The 16,070-nt window shown below is 40.6% G+C and overlaps 1 protein-coding gene and 1 non-coding gene across 2 annotated transcripts in view; one reads left to right on the forward strand and one right to left on the reverse strand.

Annotated features, from left to right (window-relative positions):
* Positions 1-16,070, forward strand: part of LOC145362417 (uncharacterized) — a 1,142,232-nt gene that overhangs the window by 1,070,455 nt on the left and 55,707 nt on the right. The window lies entirely within an intron of this gene.
* On the reverse strand, positions 340-410 carry trnag-ccc (transfer RNA glycine (anticodon CCC)). Its single transcript has one exon. It is a non-coding gene; the product is annotated as a tRNA-Gly (tRNA).

Below are 16,070 nucleotides of genomic sequence, written 5' to 3' on the forward strand. Positions count from 1 at the left end.
TTTACAATTCTATACAAGTCTCTTTAGTCCCGTTGATCCAGCAGCACTGCTGTAGTGTGTTTCTCCTATGAACGGGCAGGTAAACTGAATCCATGTCTCTTATCACAGGCAGGAATTCAACGGGAGGGAAGGGAAGGGAACTGACCACCAGTAGCCCAAAGATCCAATACTTTCCACTCAATCATCAATAACACCATTCACAACTGCACCTCCTTCCGAATATTGTGATCCATTTCCGTCAGGATTTAATTCGAAGTGTTAATATTTCCCTTGTTTTCCCCCAAATTTTGGCAGGAGATTCGCTTCAATATGCAGAGTGAACGGAGAAAGAAGAAGCTTTGCATTGGCCGGGAATCGAACCCGGGCCTCCCGCGTGGGAAGCGAGAATTCTACCACTGAACCACCAATGCTGCTGTTGGCACTATATCCCCGCATGCTCTCTCTTCCTTCATACTAAGCAGCAGTTACAGTTTTCTTACTTTGTCCTTTCATTCCCCAAATGCACACAAATGCTCTCACTCAAATCTCACACGCAACATCGCACAAGCCTCTCATGCTGTTCAACACCTTCCTTTCATTCACAGCCGCATCTCAAACTTTCAACCTTCCTCCAAAACACAAGCACTCTGCAACAGTCCCCCTCTCACACCGCCTCATTCTCCTAAATACGCCTCTGCTTTCACCACATCAGTCTAAACACGCTGAAAACTTGTTCAAATCATTTGCACACTGTCTCTTCCACTCAACTCATATCACTACAATACGCATCATGCCATTCTGCAAAAGCTTTAAGTTGCTACATTTCTTCAAAGCTGGTACCCAGTGCGACACCAGGGCAAACTTCCACTTTCAACACTTGATGGCACCTATATAGGGTTACAAGTTAACTCGGAATGAGTTAAAGAATAGGGCTTAGGAGAGCTAGTAGGGGGCACGAGAAGTCCTTGGCAAGTCGGATAAAGGAAAACCCCAAAGATTTTTACTCTTACGTTAAAAATGCATTAAATCTTCCTATATCGAGGCCAGTCTGCGACATCTGAAAGCAATGAATCCTAACCACGAGACCACCAGGATCCCATCTGCCTGATTCTCCCAGATACTGGTTACAGGAATGTGCACAGCGCCAATTGTCCGCACTCACACACTCCTTCCTGTCTGTTAAGATTTGAAATTGTTTATATTTTTCACATTGGCTTCCAGTGTGATGAAAGCAGAGTTGTTATAAGCTGATGTTGTTCAGTGGATTTACTGCAGTAAGGTTTATGTGAGTTCGATGCAAACATTGGTGTTTGAATGTGGTCAGTTACAGTGAAATTTAATGCAGTGGAAAGTAGCCTACTCATTTTTACAGGAGGAACCAGCAAGGGAAATATAAATATGAATAATTGTACAACGGGACTGATATTTCTCCCTGCTGTTCAAATTGGCACAAGTATTGATCCACGATTTTCAGGTTGGTCCCTCGTGTTGGGATCCGTGGTGTAATGGTGAGCACTCTGCATCTAGCGATCCGAGTTCAAATTTCGGTGAAACCTTGTTTTAATTTGCAAATACAGATCACCGATTGGCTGAAGGGTTTTTCATTTAAATTTATCACCAAGTCCTCATCGAGAGGAGAATTTGCCAGCCCGCTCAACTGCTGTTACTCAATTCAAGGGCAATTCGGGATGATAGGAAATGAATAAAGACAATCTCAATAATGGACCTTTTCCTCACAAGTAATCGCAAACATTTTGACAGTTTCTGCCTGAAACTTTCGATACGTCGAGCTAATATGTAACAACTATCCCACAGTCACATGTGGGCCAGTGGCGCAATGGATAACGCGTCTGACTACGGATCAAAAGATTCCTGGTTGACTCAGTGCAAAGTTTTAAAAGGTGTTCACAAATTTCTTGTTACTTTCGATGAAAAAAGTATGTAATAGCTTCGTACTTATTCAGACAAATGCTGGAAGCATATTTTCATCTTCTCTGGGGAAAGTAATGTTAGGAAATTGCTAATGAACAGCAACCGACTATTTTAAGGTTTTTTTTTTCGGTTGAAAAATCATTTAATAAGATTAGGATATTAAATAAATGCTAACCTCAAATACATTTTGGACAAAATTCAACATGTCTTCGAGAATTTACACTATTTTATCAATTTTTTCATAAAATTCAGCATGTATGATTTTGGAGAAAGCTTTTGAAGCTGAGGTCAGTGCAAAGATAATATGACTGTAACAGCGAGCTTCTGATAATATTCAGCACCAAACTGAAATCATACAGACTTCCCTCACCCTAGCAGGTTTCAGATGTTGATGAACTATGTTAGTCTGTACCTAAACCTATTAAATTGTCTTGTAGACTGGATGGCTTGCTGATATGTGCAGGTGTCAAAATAGGAAGTTTCTTTCCTGGCAATGCATCAAACAATTTATCATTTCTTATTTGACACAAAGCATTTGAGGCCGAGGCCAGAGCGAAGGTACTATGGGTGTAACATCGAGATTCAGATAATGTTCAGCAACAAAATGCCCCGGCCGATGGAGGCATGCTTTAGGGTGTGAGGGGCAAGGTTTAAAGGAGATGTTCATGGAATGTTTGAAGGGCCGAAGGGCATGTTCCTGGGCTGTAATGTTCTTTGCTCTTTGTACTGTCATTTTTCTTTTCCCAAAACTGAGTTTCAAACCCTGTAGCTCTATATTTAACCACTCCATCTCTGATATCTTCTCCACTCACACAACCCTATGAGATGTCTGTACTGATCTTATTGTGGCATCATGAGCGTTCCACATACAATATGACTTGTATCTATAAATTCTCATATTGAACATTTCAATTGAAATTTCAAGGCAAGCAGAGCCTTTTAAGCAGAATGGTCCAGATTCCCATCCCCTTTAATGTGAACAAGTTGTTTCTGATTTCACTACAGAGGCTGCCTACTAAACAATGACTGAACACAGGGGGTGAATGTGAGAAGCTGAACTTTCCAGTTGAAGAGGTTCCCGGTGTCTCTGAGCAGCTGAACTGGGGAAGCCTTTGGGCAGAGACTGAGCTGCTGCTATTTCCCTTCCTGACCACCAGAGGTCGCAGTAACTCGACCGGACGCTGCTCCTCCCAGTATCACTTCTTGCCCACTCCTGCCCGGCCGCTGCTCGTTGGCGGAACATCCGGGTCATGTAGAGAGGCGGGGCCAGCCGCCATATTGCCGTGACGTCACCATCAGCCCCTCCCCCCGTCGAGGAAAAAGCGACAGTTCAGAAATGTAGAAAGTGAGAGAAATTCCCACCCGGAAATCCCGCCCGGAGCGGAATTAAAATTAAATAATATTCATATTTTTATAAAGAGGCATGTGGCGGAACTGCGCATGTGCTGTAGTATTTTCCCAGAGAGCACCGCGCGGGTGTGATTGAAAAACAGACGCAATAAAAAAAATGTTCCCGAATGGAGAAGGAACCGAAAGTCTGACGGGTGAGGATGTGAATAATAGTCATCAAGATTCAACATATTAAAAGATTGAAAGGTAACTGCCTGGGCGCATGTGCAGGAGGGGAATTTCCCCAGAGTGCTCTGAAACTAAATATTGAAACATATACAGAGTACAATTGTACAATGAGCGTTGATAAGATGTCATCTGGACTCGAAATGTCAGCCCCTTTCACTCCTTATAGTTGTTGCCAGTCCTTGTGAGACTTGCCAGAATTTTCCCTTTTCGTTTCCGATTCCAGCATCCGCAGTAATTTGCTTTTATTACTGAGTATAATGGATTGAGATTATTCGAAAGAAGATGGAAATGACGCATTAATAAATGGGCAGAAATCATTGCTCCCTTAGATATTTTCGAGACTGACACTTTTAAATTTTGCTGTTCGGGATAAGTTGTACAGTCAGATTGAAAGTAACGGTTATCTTCCTGAATTCAGTGACATGGGCTCTCAGTCGAACCATCGGAACCTGCAGCAACACAGCGCAGTTGAACATTGCAGACAGGCAGATTCGCTATGCTGTGCTTCTAGTTGTTTCTGTAGTGTAGTGGTTATCACATTCGCTTAACACGCGAAAGGTCCCCGGGTAGAAACATTTCGTCAAATTTTAGCTTTCTGACGTCTGCTATGGAGCATTCCTTGATTTGAGTTTGTTGTTCAACATTATCCGAACCTCGATGTTAAAGGCATGTTTTCATTGCTCTGATATCACTCTCAAATGTCTGCTGGAAAATAATAAACTCCTTTTTGACGCACTGACAGGAAAGTTCGATTTTGACACCGAACACTTATTCCCATCCTGTTCAGGCTCCAACAGAATTTAATGGGTTTCTAGGTGCAGACTCATATGGTTAATGACCATCTGAAATATCTGATAGTACTGTGTGCTCAAAAAGACAGATACAAGTGATACTGTAAGTGAACTTGTGGAAATGGCGGACATTTCACAGAATAATCTTTTTAATGGCTTTTCATCATTAAGAAACAGGAAAAGCCACTCAGACAGATGAGGGAATCGATGCTCAGTGCGGATCTACTGGACTTTCCTGTAAAGGGCCGGATTTTATGCGCCTGAATGTTTCACACCCATAGTGAAAAAAGCTCAAGTGTGAACCACAGATAGTTCTTGATTCCCCTCCATTTAAATATAGTTGACTTTGTGTAAAATCTGACGACAGCCAATCTGAAAATTGGATCTGTATTACCCGGAGATTTGATTCGTTCTGTAGGTCAGTTATGTTTTCAATTCAGTGATGATCAATATCCCTTGAAAGTTATTTGCTTTTGTTTGAAAGCTGACTGTGGTCAATTTCAAAATAAGTACCATGGGATGTGTACTTCGCAGTGATTCGCTTTCTTTTGTTGGTTAGTCATGCTTGCAATTCAATGCTGTCTATTTCAAAGATATTCAGTCCAGAATGAGGGCATTTCGTGTCAAATAAATGTATTGAATTTAAAGGTTGAATCAAAGAACCAGGAAGGTGCAATGTGATTCGGTGGGATTTTTATTCTCCGCCCATTTTCATATCGGCGAATTGTCACTTTGTGCAAAAGGATGCCATGATGTTCGGTTAGTGATCAGAGAGCGCCCTCACGTGGACAGTACAGCATTGGAAACAGACGCAGAACCAAGACCCGAGATATCTGCACTCAGAGACACATCCAATACAGGCTCAACACTGGACAAGAGGAAACTTCCTCTCAACATCCACACTGTTAGCACCTCTTAGAGTTTTGAAGGTTTCAGTCAATTTGCCTCTTACTCTTCTGAATTCTCGTGGGCACAAACCTGACATCACCACCCTTTCCTCATAAGATAACCCGCTCATATCTGGCAATAGTTCAATGAAACTCCTCTGAACTTTTTCTAACGCATCAACGTCTTTCTTAAGAAATGGAGGCAAGTAGTGTGCACAATATTCGAGGTATGTCCAATGCCCTCGCTAATGCCAACATTTCCGATCTATCTGTGTGTGTCAGCATATTTAGCATTTATATCTTCACTTTCTTCATCACTGCAGGAATCATCCCAATTATATGTTTCTTGACCCATTCAGCCCGAGTGTATTTGTTCAGGTCAAATCCAGTTTAAATAATTTGTTTGAGTTTTATGCTGTGTGACAGAGATTGTTTGTGAGGATATTTCTCTAAATGGACGTTCAAAAGTCATGTGATACGGTGCTGCACCACAGTCTTGTTCAATGGCAGAAGGATCTTGACACAGGGGGCGCGGGTTGAAGTAAATTGGTGGAAGAAACATGGAGACATCACGAAAAACATTGTCAGAGAGTGAGTGATCCAGATCTGGTATGTGCTGTTTGAGAGTGTGGTGCAGGCAGAGCCAATTAATGGTTTCAAAATGGAATTGCATATGGTCTGAAAATGAACAAAATGCTAGACTGTGGGGTACAGAGTGTTATTGGATGAATTGCCCCTTTAAAGGGCCAACACATACATGAAGCTTCAAAATGCCTTCTTCGCTGCTGTAAGTACTTTGTCAATGTTGAAAGGGAGACAGTGTCATGGTGGTAATATTTCTGAGAGAGTAATTCCGAGGGTAGGCAAATTTCTCAATATATATATATATTCAAATCCACTTACAAAAGGCTTTAAAATGCAATTACAATTTTGAATTTGAAGTTCGTTTCTGTAATTGCGGCCATGACAAGAAATATATCAGATTATCTAATGCCCTGCAGAAAAGGAAACCTTCCATCATTCACCAGTTTGGCCCAGAGTTGACTCCAGGCGCACACGTGTTTGGCGATTATGTACGTTCTTTGATGGTCGAGAAAACCAGTAAATTCAGTGTATTAGCGATTGCCAATATATGCTGGCCTTACCAGCAGGGTATACAGCCCATCAAAGAATAAGAAACAGCAACTGAAATCAGCATTTCACAACACCTGCAATAGCAAAGATAGTCCAGGAGATGGCAGTGAAACTGTGCTTTTTGGCACTACACGATACAGATGATCATCTCAGTTATTTCTGTAATAGACTCAGTCTTTGTCCATCCTAAACGTGAACCAGTTTCTCTGACACGAAATCATTTTTCTGATTATATAATAATAGTTCTCAGCTGATTTTGTACTCAACAAAATCCCAGTTGTTGCTATACTGCACCAAGCCTTATTTGACATTACACCGTTCATTCTGGCAGTTATGACAGCACGGAATTAATCCTCGTCTAATGTCATGAAACTCTATATCTCCGTTGTTACTTCACTGGATCCTCTCTCTCCTGATAATGCACCAGGATATGTTACTGTTTGCATTACACGAGGCTCCGTCTCAGTTATTACATTGCTGAAACCTGCCACATATAAAGAAACATTGACAATATCTCAATCACTGCTGCACTAGTCCACCTCCCTGTTTATCCCGAATAATATTCTGTCTCTAATTATTATTCTGTTTCATGATTTGTTTATTTCTGCAATTGCCCCTGTCAAAGTTTATATCAATCTAAAGGTTTGGTTTGAAATTACTGCATCGGCTTTGTCTCAGTTTATATTATACAATGTCCAGAATCAGACAAAATTACACTGGGAGACAGTTCTATTGCGCCAGCTGCTCTCTCCTTTATCAGTGAGCCAAACCATCCCTCTGCTCATTTTACACATTAACCTTTTTCAACTATTGCTTTATCCTGCATTGCCTCACTTTTTATTCCACTGGGTCACATCTCTGTTTATATCACACTAGATCATGTCTCTATTTTCTGTTAGCGCTGATACGCTGGAACCAGTCTCAGTTTAAATTACAGCGCACATTGACCCTGCTTATATTAGAATAGACCTTGTCTTTGTCAAAACTAAGTATGTCATGTCTCTATTTAGATGAGAAAACACCACGCTGGTTAGTAATATACTGTATACACTCTCTCAGTAATGACTGAACTGGGCCCAGTCTGTATTCTTATTAGTACAGTTGCTGTATCGATACCTGGTGCATTCGGCTCTATCTCTGTATTACTGCACAAAACCCATCCCTCGTTTATATTACAACAGATAGCATTAGTTGGATTGGCCACGCAAAATTGCCCGTTATTTTCCCTTAGAGTGTGTGGATTAGGCATGGTAAATGTGTGGGGCTAACGGGGATAGGGCAGAGGAGAGGACCTGGGTGGGATGCAGACTCGGTGGGCCAAGATAACCTTCCTTCTGAACTGTAGGAATTCTACGGTTCTATGTCTAAGAAATATCATAGACATTTGTGTGCTTGTGTAGTTTATATATTGTATTTTCTAATAACCCCCTTTGGAGAAATGATCTCTTTTAGCAATTCCCCTTCAGTTTTCCCAGTGATAACCTTCAGCCCATCTCTGCCTTCCATGAATGCATGAAAACACCAAACAGTTCATCTGTTTCAACTGAAGGTCATTTAAGTTGTAAGTATTTATTGACAACCATTCGGTTGTGTGCTCTTGCATACAAAATGATTTCAGCCTCACTATTTTGTTCCCAACGTTGACTTATCTGTCTTTAGGGATCTGTTGGAAAATGAATAAATCGCATCTTGAATGACGAGGAGATTATGAAAATTGATCTTCTCAATGCCTCACTGAAGTTCCTGATATAGGACTCAATTGCGTGCTGATTTGTGAAAATGATGGTGAAAATGACCCTGGATATATAGCCGACAGGACATAATTATACCTCTAATTCTCAGACTTCTTATTCCTATTAATGCTAAGGATTGAAACATCTGTGCTCTCCTGAGAAGGTTCAATATTTTTATTTAACCGTTATCTTCATCAATTCCATGGTAACTATCCCAAATATTTTCTACTGTGTATGGGTTATACAATCTCGGTAATACGATGAATCAGGATCAGGTGTATCATAAGGGTGGCCAGACCTTATGTGATATAAATAGTGGTGTTGCCTGGTGAACATGGACTGCAGCGATTCAAGATAGCAACACATCACAACTTTGTCAGGGGCAATTAGAGAAGGGGAACAGGTGTCAGTGCTCCCCACATCCTATAAATGATTAAAAATTCTGCAGTAACAACAGAGACAGAATCGAATCTAATATAGACAGATATTCTCGCACAATTATGACATAAACTGACCAAGAGAGTCATGTAAAGCAATGTATGGGATCTCTAGAGTAAGAGAGACAGAGCATGATATCATATTTAAATAAACACTTCTTGTGCGTTTGATAATTCTGGAAAAAAGTAATTTATCCAATAATAATCGACAGGTGTCCAATGAAGGAAATCAGATACAGGTTCTAATTCACAAGTGATTGGGTAACGCTTTCCAAAAAATAATTATAGGGATTTAGAACATTATAATTTGAGTGACTGGCTCCAGTGTATCACTAACAGAGACAGCTGGGCCCGGAGTCAGTCTGCGACCTGATATGAAGAAGCAATCATTTCTTGGGCCTTCCTACGGGTGTCGTTGTCATGACGAGTGACGCAGGGATTTGTGTGGCAAACACGGATTGGAAACCCTATGGCAACCGCAGGAGTGACTGACTCCACCTGACTCAGAGTTATTATTCCCAAGGTGTGGGGGGTGGGGGCGGGGTGCAGTCAGTCGTGGGAGACTCCATATTTTCCTGTTATCTGAGGCAATAATGGTGAATAATTGTGAATAACCTGGTCCCTCTCATTTTTACAAATCGTCCTGCAGTTACAGACAAAATTAGGACACGTGAAGACTGAAAAAACTAAATATAAAAACATCATCGGAGGCAAAAAGAACAGTGCAATAAATGTTAAGGATTGTTGTGCTTTTCCTAAACAAGTTCGATCCAATGCTAATTTGTTCAAAGTGACGGCTTGTATGTAGAATTGAATAATTGAATTTCGGAACAGTCCACCTCCCCGCCCCCACCCTCCCCACCCCCCAGCACTCCTCCCCCACGCACACACACAAACACACACAAACCCAAGTTCTGTCGCAAGATAAGAGTAGCACAAGATGAAAGCCGGATGAATGTTGCATTTTATTCAGGCTCAATGAAGGTCGGGGGTGGGGGGGGTGGGGAGGGGAGGAGGGGTACAGAATCGATGCGAGGACAATGATACTTAAAGACCATTAAAATTGACCTATTCTCGAAAATCCTTCAAATTTTAACTCCATAGAGTTAAAGGATATATCTCATCAATTTTCCAAAGTTACTGTGAAATCTGATTCTATCAGCCTTTCAAGCTCTTTATTCCATTTCATGACAACTGTTGTGTCAAGGTGAACAATTAAAATTCTGTCGCCCTGTTCAATAAAATACGTCTTTTCCCATTGGTTACCGACCGTCCTTCGAGTAGAAATATACTCTCTTTAATTACCCCACTCACAACTTCACGATTTTGAACTCGAATTAAAGTGTTCAAATGATTGACAAGGAGAGAGACAACGGGAGATTTGGGAGAAAGAAGAACAGAGTGCTGACAGATAAAAGCTGAGGAACGAAAATAAATAACAGATGGACACAAAATGATCAAACAAGGAAGGATAACAGCTATCATTCCCTCCCTTCACGGAATCTGGGGGAGTTCAGTGACTGATCCACTGACCATTCCGATAATGTCCGGGAATGGAAACTCTGAACAGATCACATCAGGCTCATTTGTAAATGTCACCGCAATGTGATCTGTCTGACTCTGCCCTGACTCTGTGGGCAGATATAAGCCGCACTGACAGATGTTCTCATCAGATTGTGGTCTCTGGATTTATTTTCTGCTCAGAAGTGAGATGTGCGGTTTGGAACCGGCAGCATGAAACAGGAAGTTGTGTTACCTGAGAATGGAACAACCGGGGCCAGTTTGATGTTATCACCGTGAACAGTCTTCCTGCCTGTGAGGGTGAACTCACTTTGAAAGCATCAAGAACAACCATACAGATTGCTGCTGGTCTCAGCATTACATTCACCCCCATTCCCATTTTAATGAATCCAGAAAATTATCATATTAGGAGGTTTAAACAGATTAATTGAAGGGAAATGGACTAAAGATTATCACTGAGAGGAAACATTAAAGCAACCTTTCTTTCCCGCCGAGGCGTTTTAAAGTAGGAAGTTTAAGTGTGTTCAGTGCTGTGTAACAGAGTTGAGGAGAGGGGTTTAAGCGAATGAACTGGTTTGTTTCCGACACTGAATTTTCCCCTGTTGAGACATTTGTGCTTCACCTTTTTAGTCAAAAGACGTCGTAACCAAAAAAGTAAATAAACTTTTTTTTTCAACGAGTAGCCAGATCCGTTTCCTGGGTACCCGTGTAAGTGAGTTAATGGAGACTGAGGGAGAGAACAAAATTTATCTGATTTAGGTGCAGTCTGAGGCAGAGAAAGATTGGCGAGAAGTTCAGTGAGTCATTTGAAAGATGCATTGCACTGGCAGCGGAATGGTCAGCTGTACATCACATTCAAGGGCGCCCCGGGCAAATCATTACATTTAGGTTTTGACTGAGACACAGAATGTGCAAGTAAATACTGAATATGTTACTCATATCGTTTTTCAAGTCAGTAAGAATTATTTACACAGTGATTAGCACTGGAACCACACACTGTTACGGACACAGGTTCCATTTCGGCCTTGTGTAACTGTATGGTGTTTGAAAAATCACCCCGTGTGTGCGTGGGTTTCCTCCAGGTTTACCACTTTCCCTCGACATTCCAAAAAATGTACAGGGTGGTTGGAATGGCCATGCTCAGTTGCCCTTTAGCGTCCATCTATAGTGCAACGTGATATACATTTATTATTTTCTTCAATCTCTTTTGAACAAGAGACCGCTACAAGTTTCATCCCAAGATTTCAAGAAAAGCTTGGCCTGGGTCCCACAGGTCGCTGGGCAATATTTGTAGTGTCTTCTTCCGTACAAGTCTTGGATCACCCTACAATTCCTTCGTCCCAGGGATTCAGTATCAATTCACTCCGTCCAAAGACACGTAAAAAATAATCAAGAGAAAACGCTGGAAAATCTCAGCAAGTCTGGCAGCATCTGTAAGGAGAGAGAAGAGCTGACTTTTCGAGTGCAATGTCCCTTCATCAACGCTTTGTCAAAAGGTCATCTGGACTCGAAACGCCAGCTCTTTTCTCTCCTTACAGATATTATCAGGCCTGCTGAGATTTCCCAGCATTTTTTTTCTTTTGGTTTCAATTCCAGAAATACAAAGTAATTTACTTTTATACTTCAAACAACACCGTCCTTTGGAAATAACACGAGAACCAAAGATTCCTATCTTTCCCTTGTCTGTCCTAGATAGATTCCAGTCCCACTGTGAGGAAAATGACCCTTCACCACCACTGAAATTGCCGAGCAAGCCACCCAGTTGTATCAAAGATTTTATCGACAGTCAAACAATAAAATCATCCCGAGGGCAACTTTCACCAAGGTGGTTCACAACCGCCTTTTCAGCAGGGATAACTAATTTGGCTTTGTCGGTGATGCTCACATCCAGAGGATCAATGATAACAGCGCAAAGTGCTGCAGATTACAGAAATCTAAACAATAAAAACGCTACTCAGCAGCTCAATGGGCATCAGCAGAGAGAGAAGCAGATTCACATTTAAGGTCGATGCCAGGATGCAAAATCTCTTGATATAACTACAAACAGCAAGGCTGTTATGCCCAATATCCGACACAAATCCTCATTTTTCAAATAAAATCGCATTGTGATGGTCATTTATCATATCTTGGTTTGTTAGAGCAAGTTACACATACATTACCTGCTGTATTTCCAACATTATAGCTGTGAATAAATTCAGCAAAGGTACATTAGTGAGCTGTAAGAACGTTGGGACGACATGAGTTCGGGTAAAATGTTCTATAAACGCAAGTTCCACCAAAATGAAAGTTGTAATTTTCTGGAAGTGCTGAGATTGTTGCAGATATATTCATTCTTCTGCCTGATCATAGCAGCATGAACTCATAGAATCCCTACAGTTCAACTGGAGGCCATTCTGTCCAAAAAGTCTGCAGTGGCTCTCCAGCAGAGCACCTTACCTGGACCCAGCCTATCCCGACAACGTCACATATTCACAGGCTAATCCCCCGAACCAACACATCGCTGGACACTAACAGAAAATTTAACATAGACATTCCACCTTGTGAGACATGCTCTGATAGATAGCTGGTGCAGACTTGATGAACAGAATGGTCACCTTCTGCACTGTCGGGATTCCATGATTCTACGTTGCACATCATTAGACGCTAAGGGGCAACTTATCACAGCCAATCCACCTAATCTGCATATGTTGGGTCTGTGGAAGGAAACTGGAGCACTCGGAGGGAATTCACATGGATATGGGTAGAAGGTGAAAACCAGTCACATTCACCCAGGGTTGGAATCGAACCCGTTTCCCTGTCGCCTGTGAGGCAGCAAAAATAATTGTATCTCTTAGTGATAACCATATTGGATTTTTTTTTCTATTCTTCTGTCGTGTGAGTGTGATCACTATTCGTGACAGGAACATTGAGACAACAGATTTTTTAAAATTGCATTTGTCTAGTTTAAACAGATTAAATCCTCAATCAAATTAACATTCAGTGGAATATCAGCCTGTTCACAGATGTTTTCTTAATTGTGACTTCAGAACTTTGAGAACTAATTCTGCAATGGTATGTATCATTTTCTTTTAATTAAATGCAACTGGTGTAATGAATGTTCAAAAAGTTTCTATTCATTTTCAACCAACGGTTAATATCCTTAAAATAAATCGCTATTTTGAACTCAAACTGATCAATAAGTGACGGTTTATCTGGTTTTGCTGTCATGAACATTTCATTGTAAACAGTGAGGTATTTATGTAAATAAATACAAAAATAGAAACTCCAAATTAGATTGTTGACAGACAAAAACACAACAAATATTTCCCCACCAACACAGCACAGAAATAGAGAGAACAATGCAAATCAATCAACGGATTCCAGTAATGATTGTTTTTCAACATTATTTATTCATCAGTTATGTGAGGAAAAATAAACATCATGATGAAATCTATGTTCTGAATTAGGAAATAATCCCTCTGATCCCGAAATGTAATGACACAGAAGACACAGATCATCTCCTGTGTTTTATCTCTTTCTCTGTTTTTCTCCTGTCTGGTTCTGCGTCTTGTTTCTCCACGATGGTTCATCGTCTTCACTCCACAGCATAAAGACAATGTCTGCCCAATGTGTTCTCTCAGTCACAGTTACAGGTTTCTAAAATAATATAATTCAATAAATTGGAATCCGTGAGTGAGATTTACTCTAAAAGATCTCTTGAGAAATCAATGATCTTGAAATGCTTGATACATTTTCTTCTGCACCTAACCTCGGATAAGGATTCAATGTGGAATCTTTCCCTATATTTAGCCGGTGTTGTCCCTGTCCATGGAGTATTTGACTGGACAGTGTAGAGGAACATTTACTCTGCGTCTAATCTCATTGTTTCTGACTTATGAATGGTTGATATATGTTTGTCAGGGAAGATGTGATCCGTATTTAATCTCTGCTGTACGTGGCCTGGGTGTGTTTTGTGGAACTGTGCAGACGGCTCCTTCCCCGATACCTTATACTAATTTAAACCTGCCTCCTGGATCTCTGAAGAAAGAGTGCAGGAGAGTTTTACATAGAAGAGTGTCCATGCTCTTTCTGCCTTAATTTTGTTTGTACAGATTTGTAGACGGAGTTTCACTCTGTTTATAGACAGTATACTGTTGTGACAATGTTTGAATTGGATAGTTTAGAGGGAGATTCACTTTGCATCTAAGTCATGCTATTCCTGCTTTGGGAGTTATTAATTTGCCGGTACAGAGGGGGCTTTGCATTCTGCAGCTAACCCCATGTTACTCCTGTCCTGTATGATTTTGATGGGACAGTCAGCCGTCTTTACAAATTTCATGGGGATTGAACCAGTCTCTTTATATTACAGTAAATTTACCCTGTGTCAGCTTGTAGTATGAGCCATGCCTTCGTTTATTTTCCACTAGACCCTAACTCTTTTTATCTTGCATGTAGAATGTTATGTTGTCTGTCTCTACACATAGTAAATTGGATATATTATCTGTCAGTACCAAATAAGACGCTGTCCCTGCTTATATTATATGTCACCATGTTTCTGTTTATATTAAACTCGACATTGTCTCTGTTTATATTAATGTAGATCTCTCTCTGTTTGTATTAAAGTAGATGCAATCTTATTTCTGCAATTGTCCATATCCACGTTTATATTGTATTAGACATGGTCTCAGTTTTTACTGCACTGGTCAATGCCAGTAATGATTAAAGTGGCTGGGAGAACACAATTCTCTGCATCCTTCTGCAAGGGCAAACCGTATGAGGTTTTGGACACTGGAAAAGAAATCTGAAATCTACTTCTGTTGGCTGCAGTGAAAGTGGATATCAAGTCCTGTGTAGCATGTACTGTACACGAAGAACAAAAAAATCAAAGAAAATTACAGCACAATAAAATACTGGTGATCCAATACTGACCGTTTCTGGATCTTGCCTGATAGCAATCTTTTTTATCCCAACATATTATCTCTTCTTCTCACAAAACCGTGGAGTAAAACAAACATAATTCAAAGAGAGGCATAGTTAAGTGCTGGAACAAAATTGCCACAGTGAAATATATATACAGGGTGAGTATCAAATATTACATATCCAGAGAGAATGCCGTGTGCAATGTAAACTGAGCTCTGGTCTAGCAGAGTATTAACAGAGCCAGGCTGTATTTTAATATAAACAGGGGCCTGGTTCAAGTGCCGAGTGCCATGTGAGGATGGTCAAATGCCAAATTCCAATGACACCCATATCCCGCGAAATAAACATTTTTAAAAATAACATTGTCAAGTAACATAAAACTGAGGCAGTGTCTCGCACAGTTTGAATGATGTAGGAACTTCTTAGGCATGAACTGAGACAGCACCAAGTAATTAATTATACTGGACCGAATAAGAGGAATATAAAAAAAATTCAGAAATATAGTAATTATTTTCACCAATTACCGTCTATTTGCAGTTTAATAATTTCATTCACCAGATCTCATTCATATATAATGAGGAGTATATTTAAAATTAGTCTGTGATAAGAAGGCAATGTTGTCTAGGCCCCCATTTATTCCCCATTGCTAATTGCATTCGGTAAGCTGGTGGTGAGCCGCCTTATTCAATTGCTGCAGAACCTGCAGTGTAGGTACACCTACAGTGCTCTTAGGGAGGGTGCTCCTGGATTCCGACGCAGTGTAAGTGAAGGAGTGGTCCAAGTCAGGTTTGTGAGTGTCTTGGAGAGGAATTTCCAGGCGAGGTTGTTCCAATTCCCCAGTTATCATCAATTCATACAGATAAACAATTAGTTCACCAATTATGTTCATCAGTTTGATAAAAGCAAAATACTGCAGATTCTGGAAACTGAAACAAAAATAATGAATGCTGGAAAATCTCAACGGGTCTGATAGCATGTGTGGAGAGAGAATAGAGCCAACGTTTCGAGTCAGTGTGACCTTTTCTTTGGAGGAAATTGAAGAGAGTGATGACATTGAGAAATGATGTGGGTGGATAGGGATTAGGATTTTTTTTTAGGATATAGTTCGTGATTGAGATGTTGATTAGTTTAAAATGAAGAAGTTTGTTATGATATTTGGGATCACTATGTGAATTGATG

The sequence above is a fragment of the Carcharhinus amblyrhynchos genome, unplaced genomic scaffold, assembly GCF_965287045.1.
Source record: "Carcharhinus amblyrhynchos unplaced genomic scaffold, sCarAmb.v2.hapA scaffold_38, whole genome shotgun sequence".
NCBI lineage: Eukaryota > Metazoa > Chordata > Chondrichthyes > Carcharhiniformes > Carcharhinidae > Carcharhinus > Carcharhinus amblyrhynchos.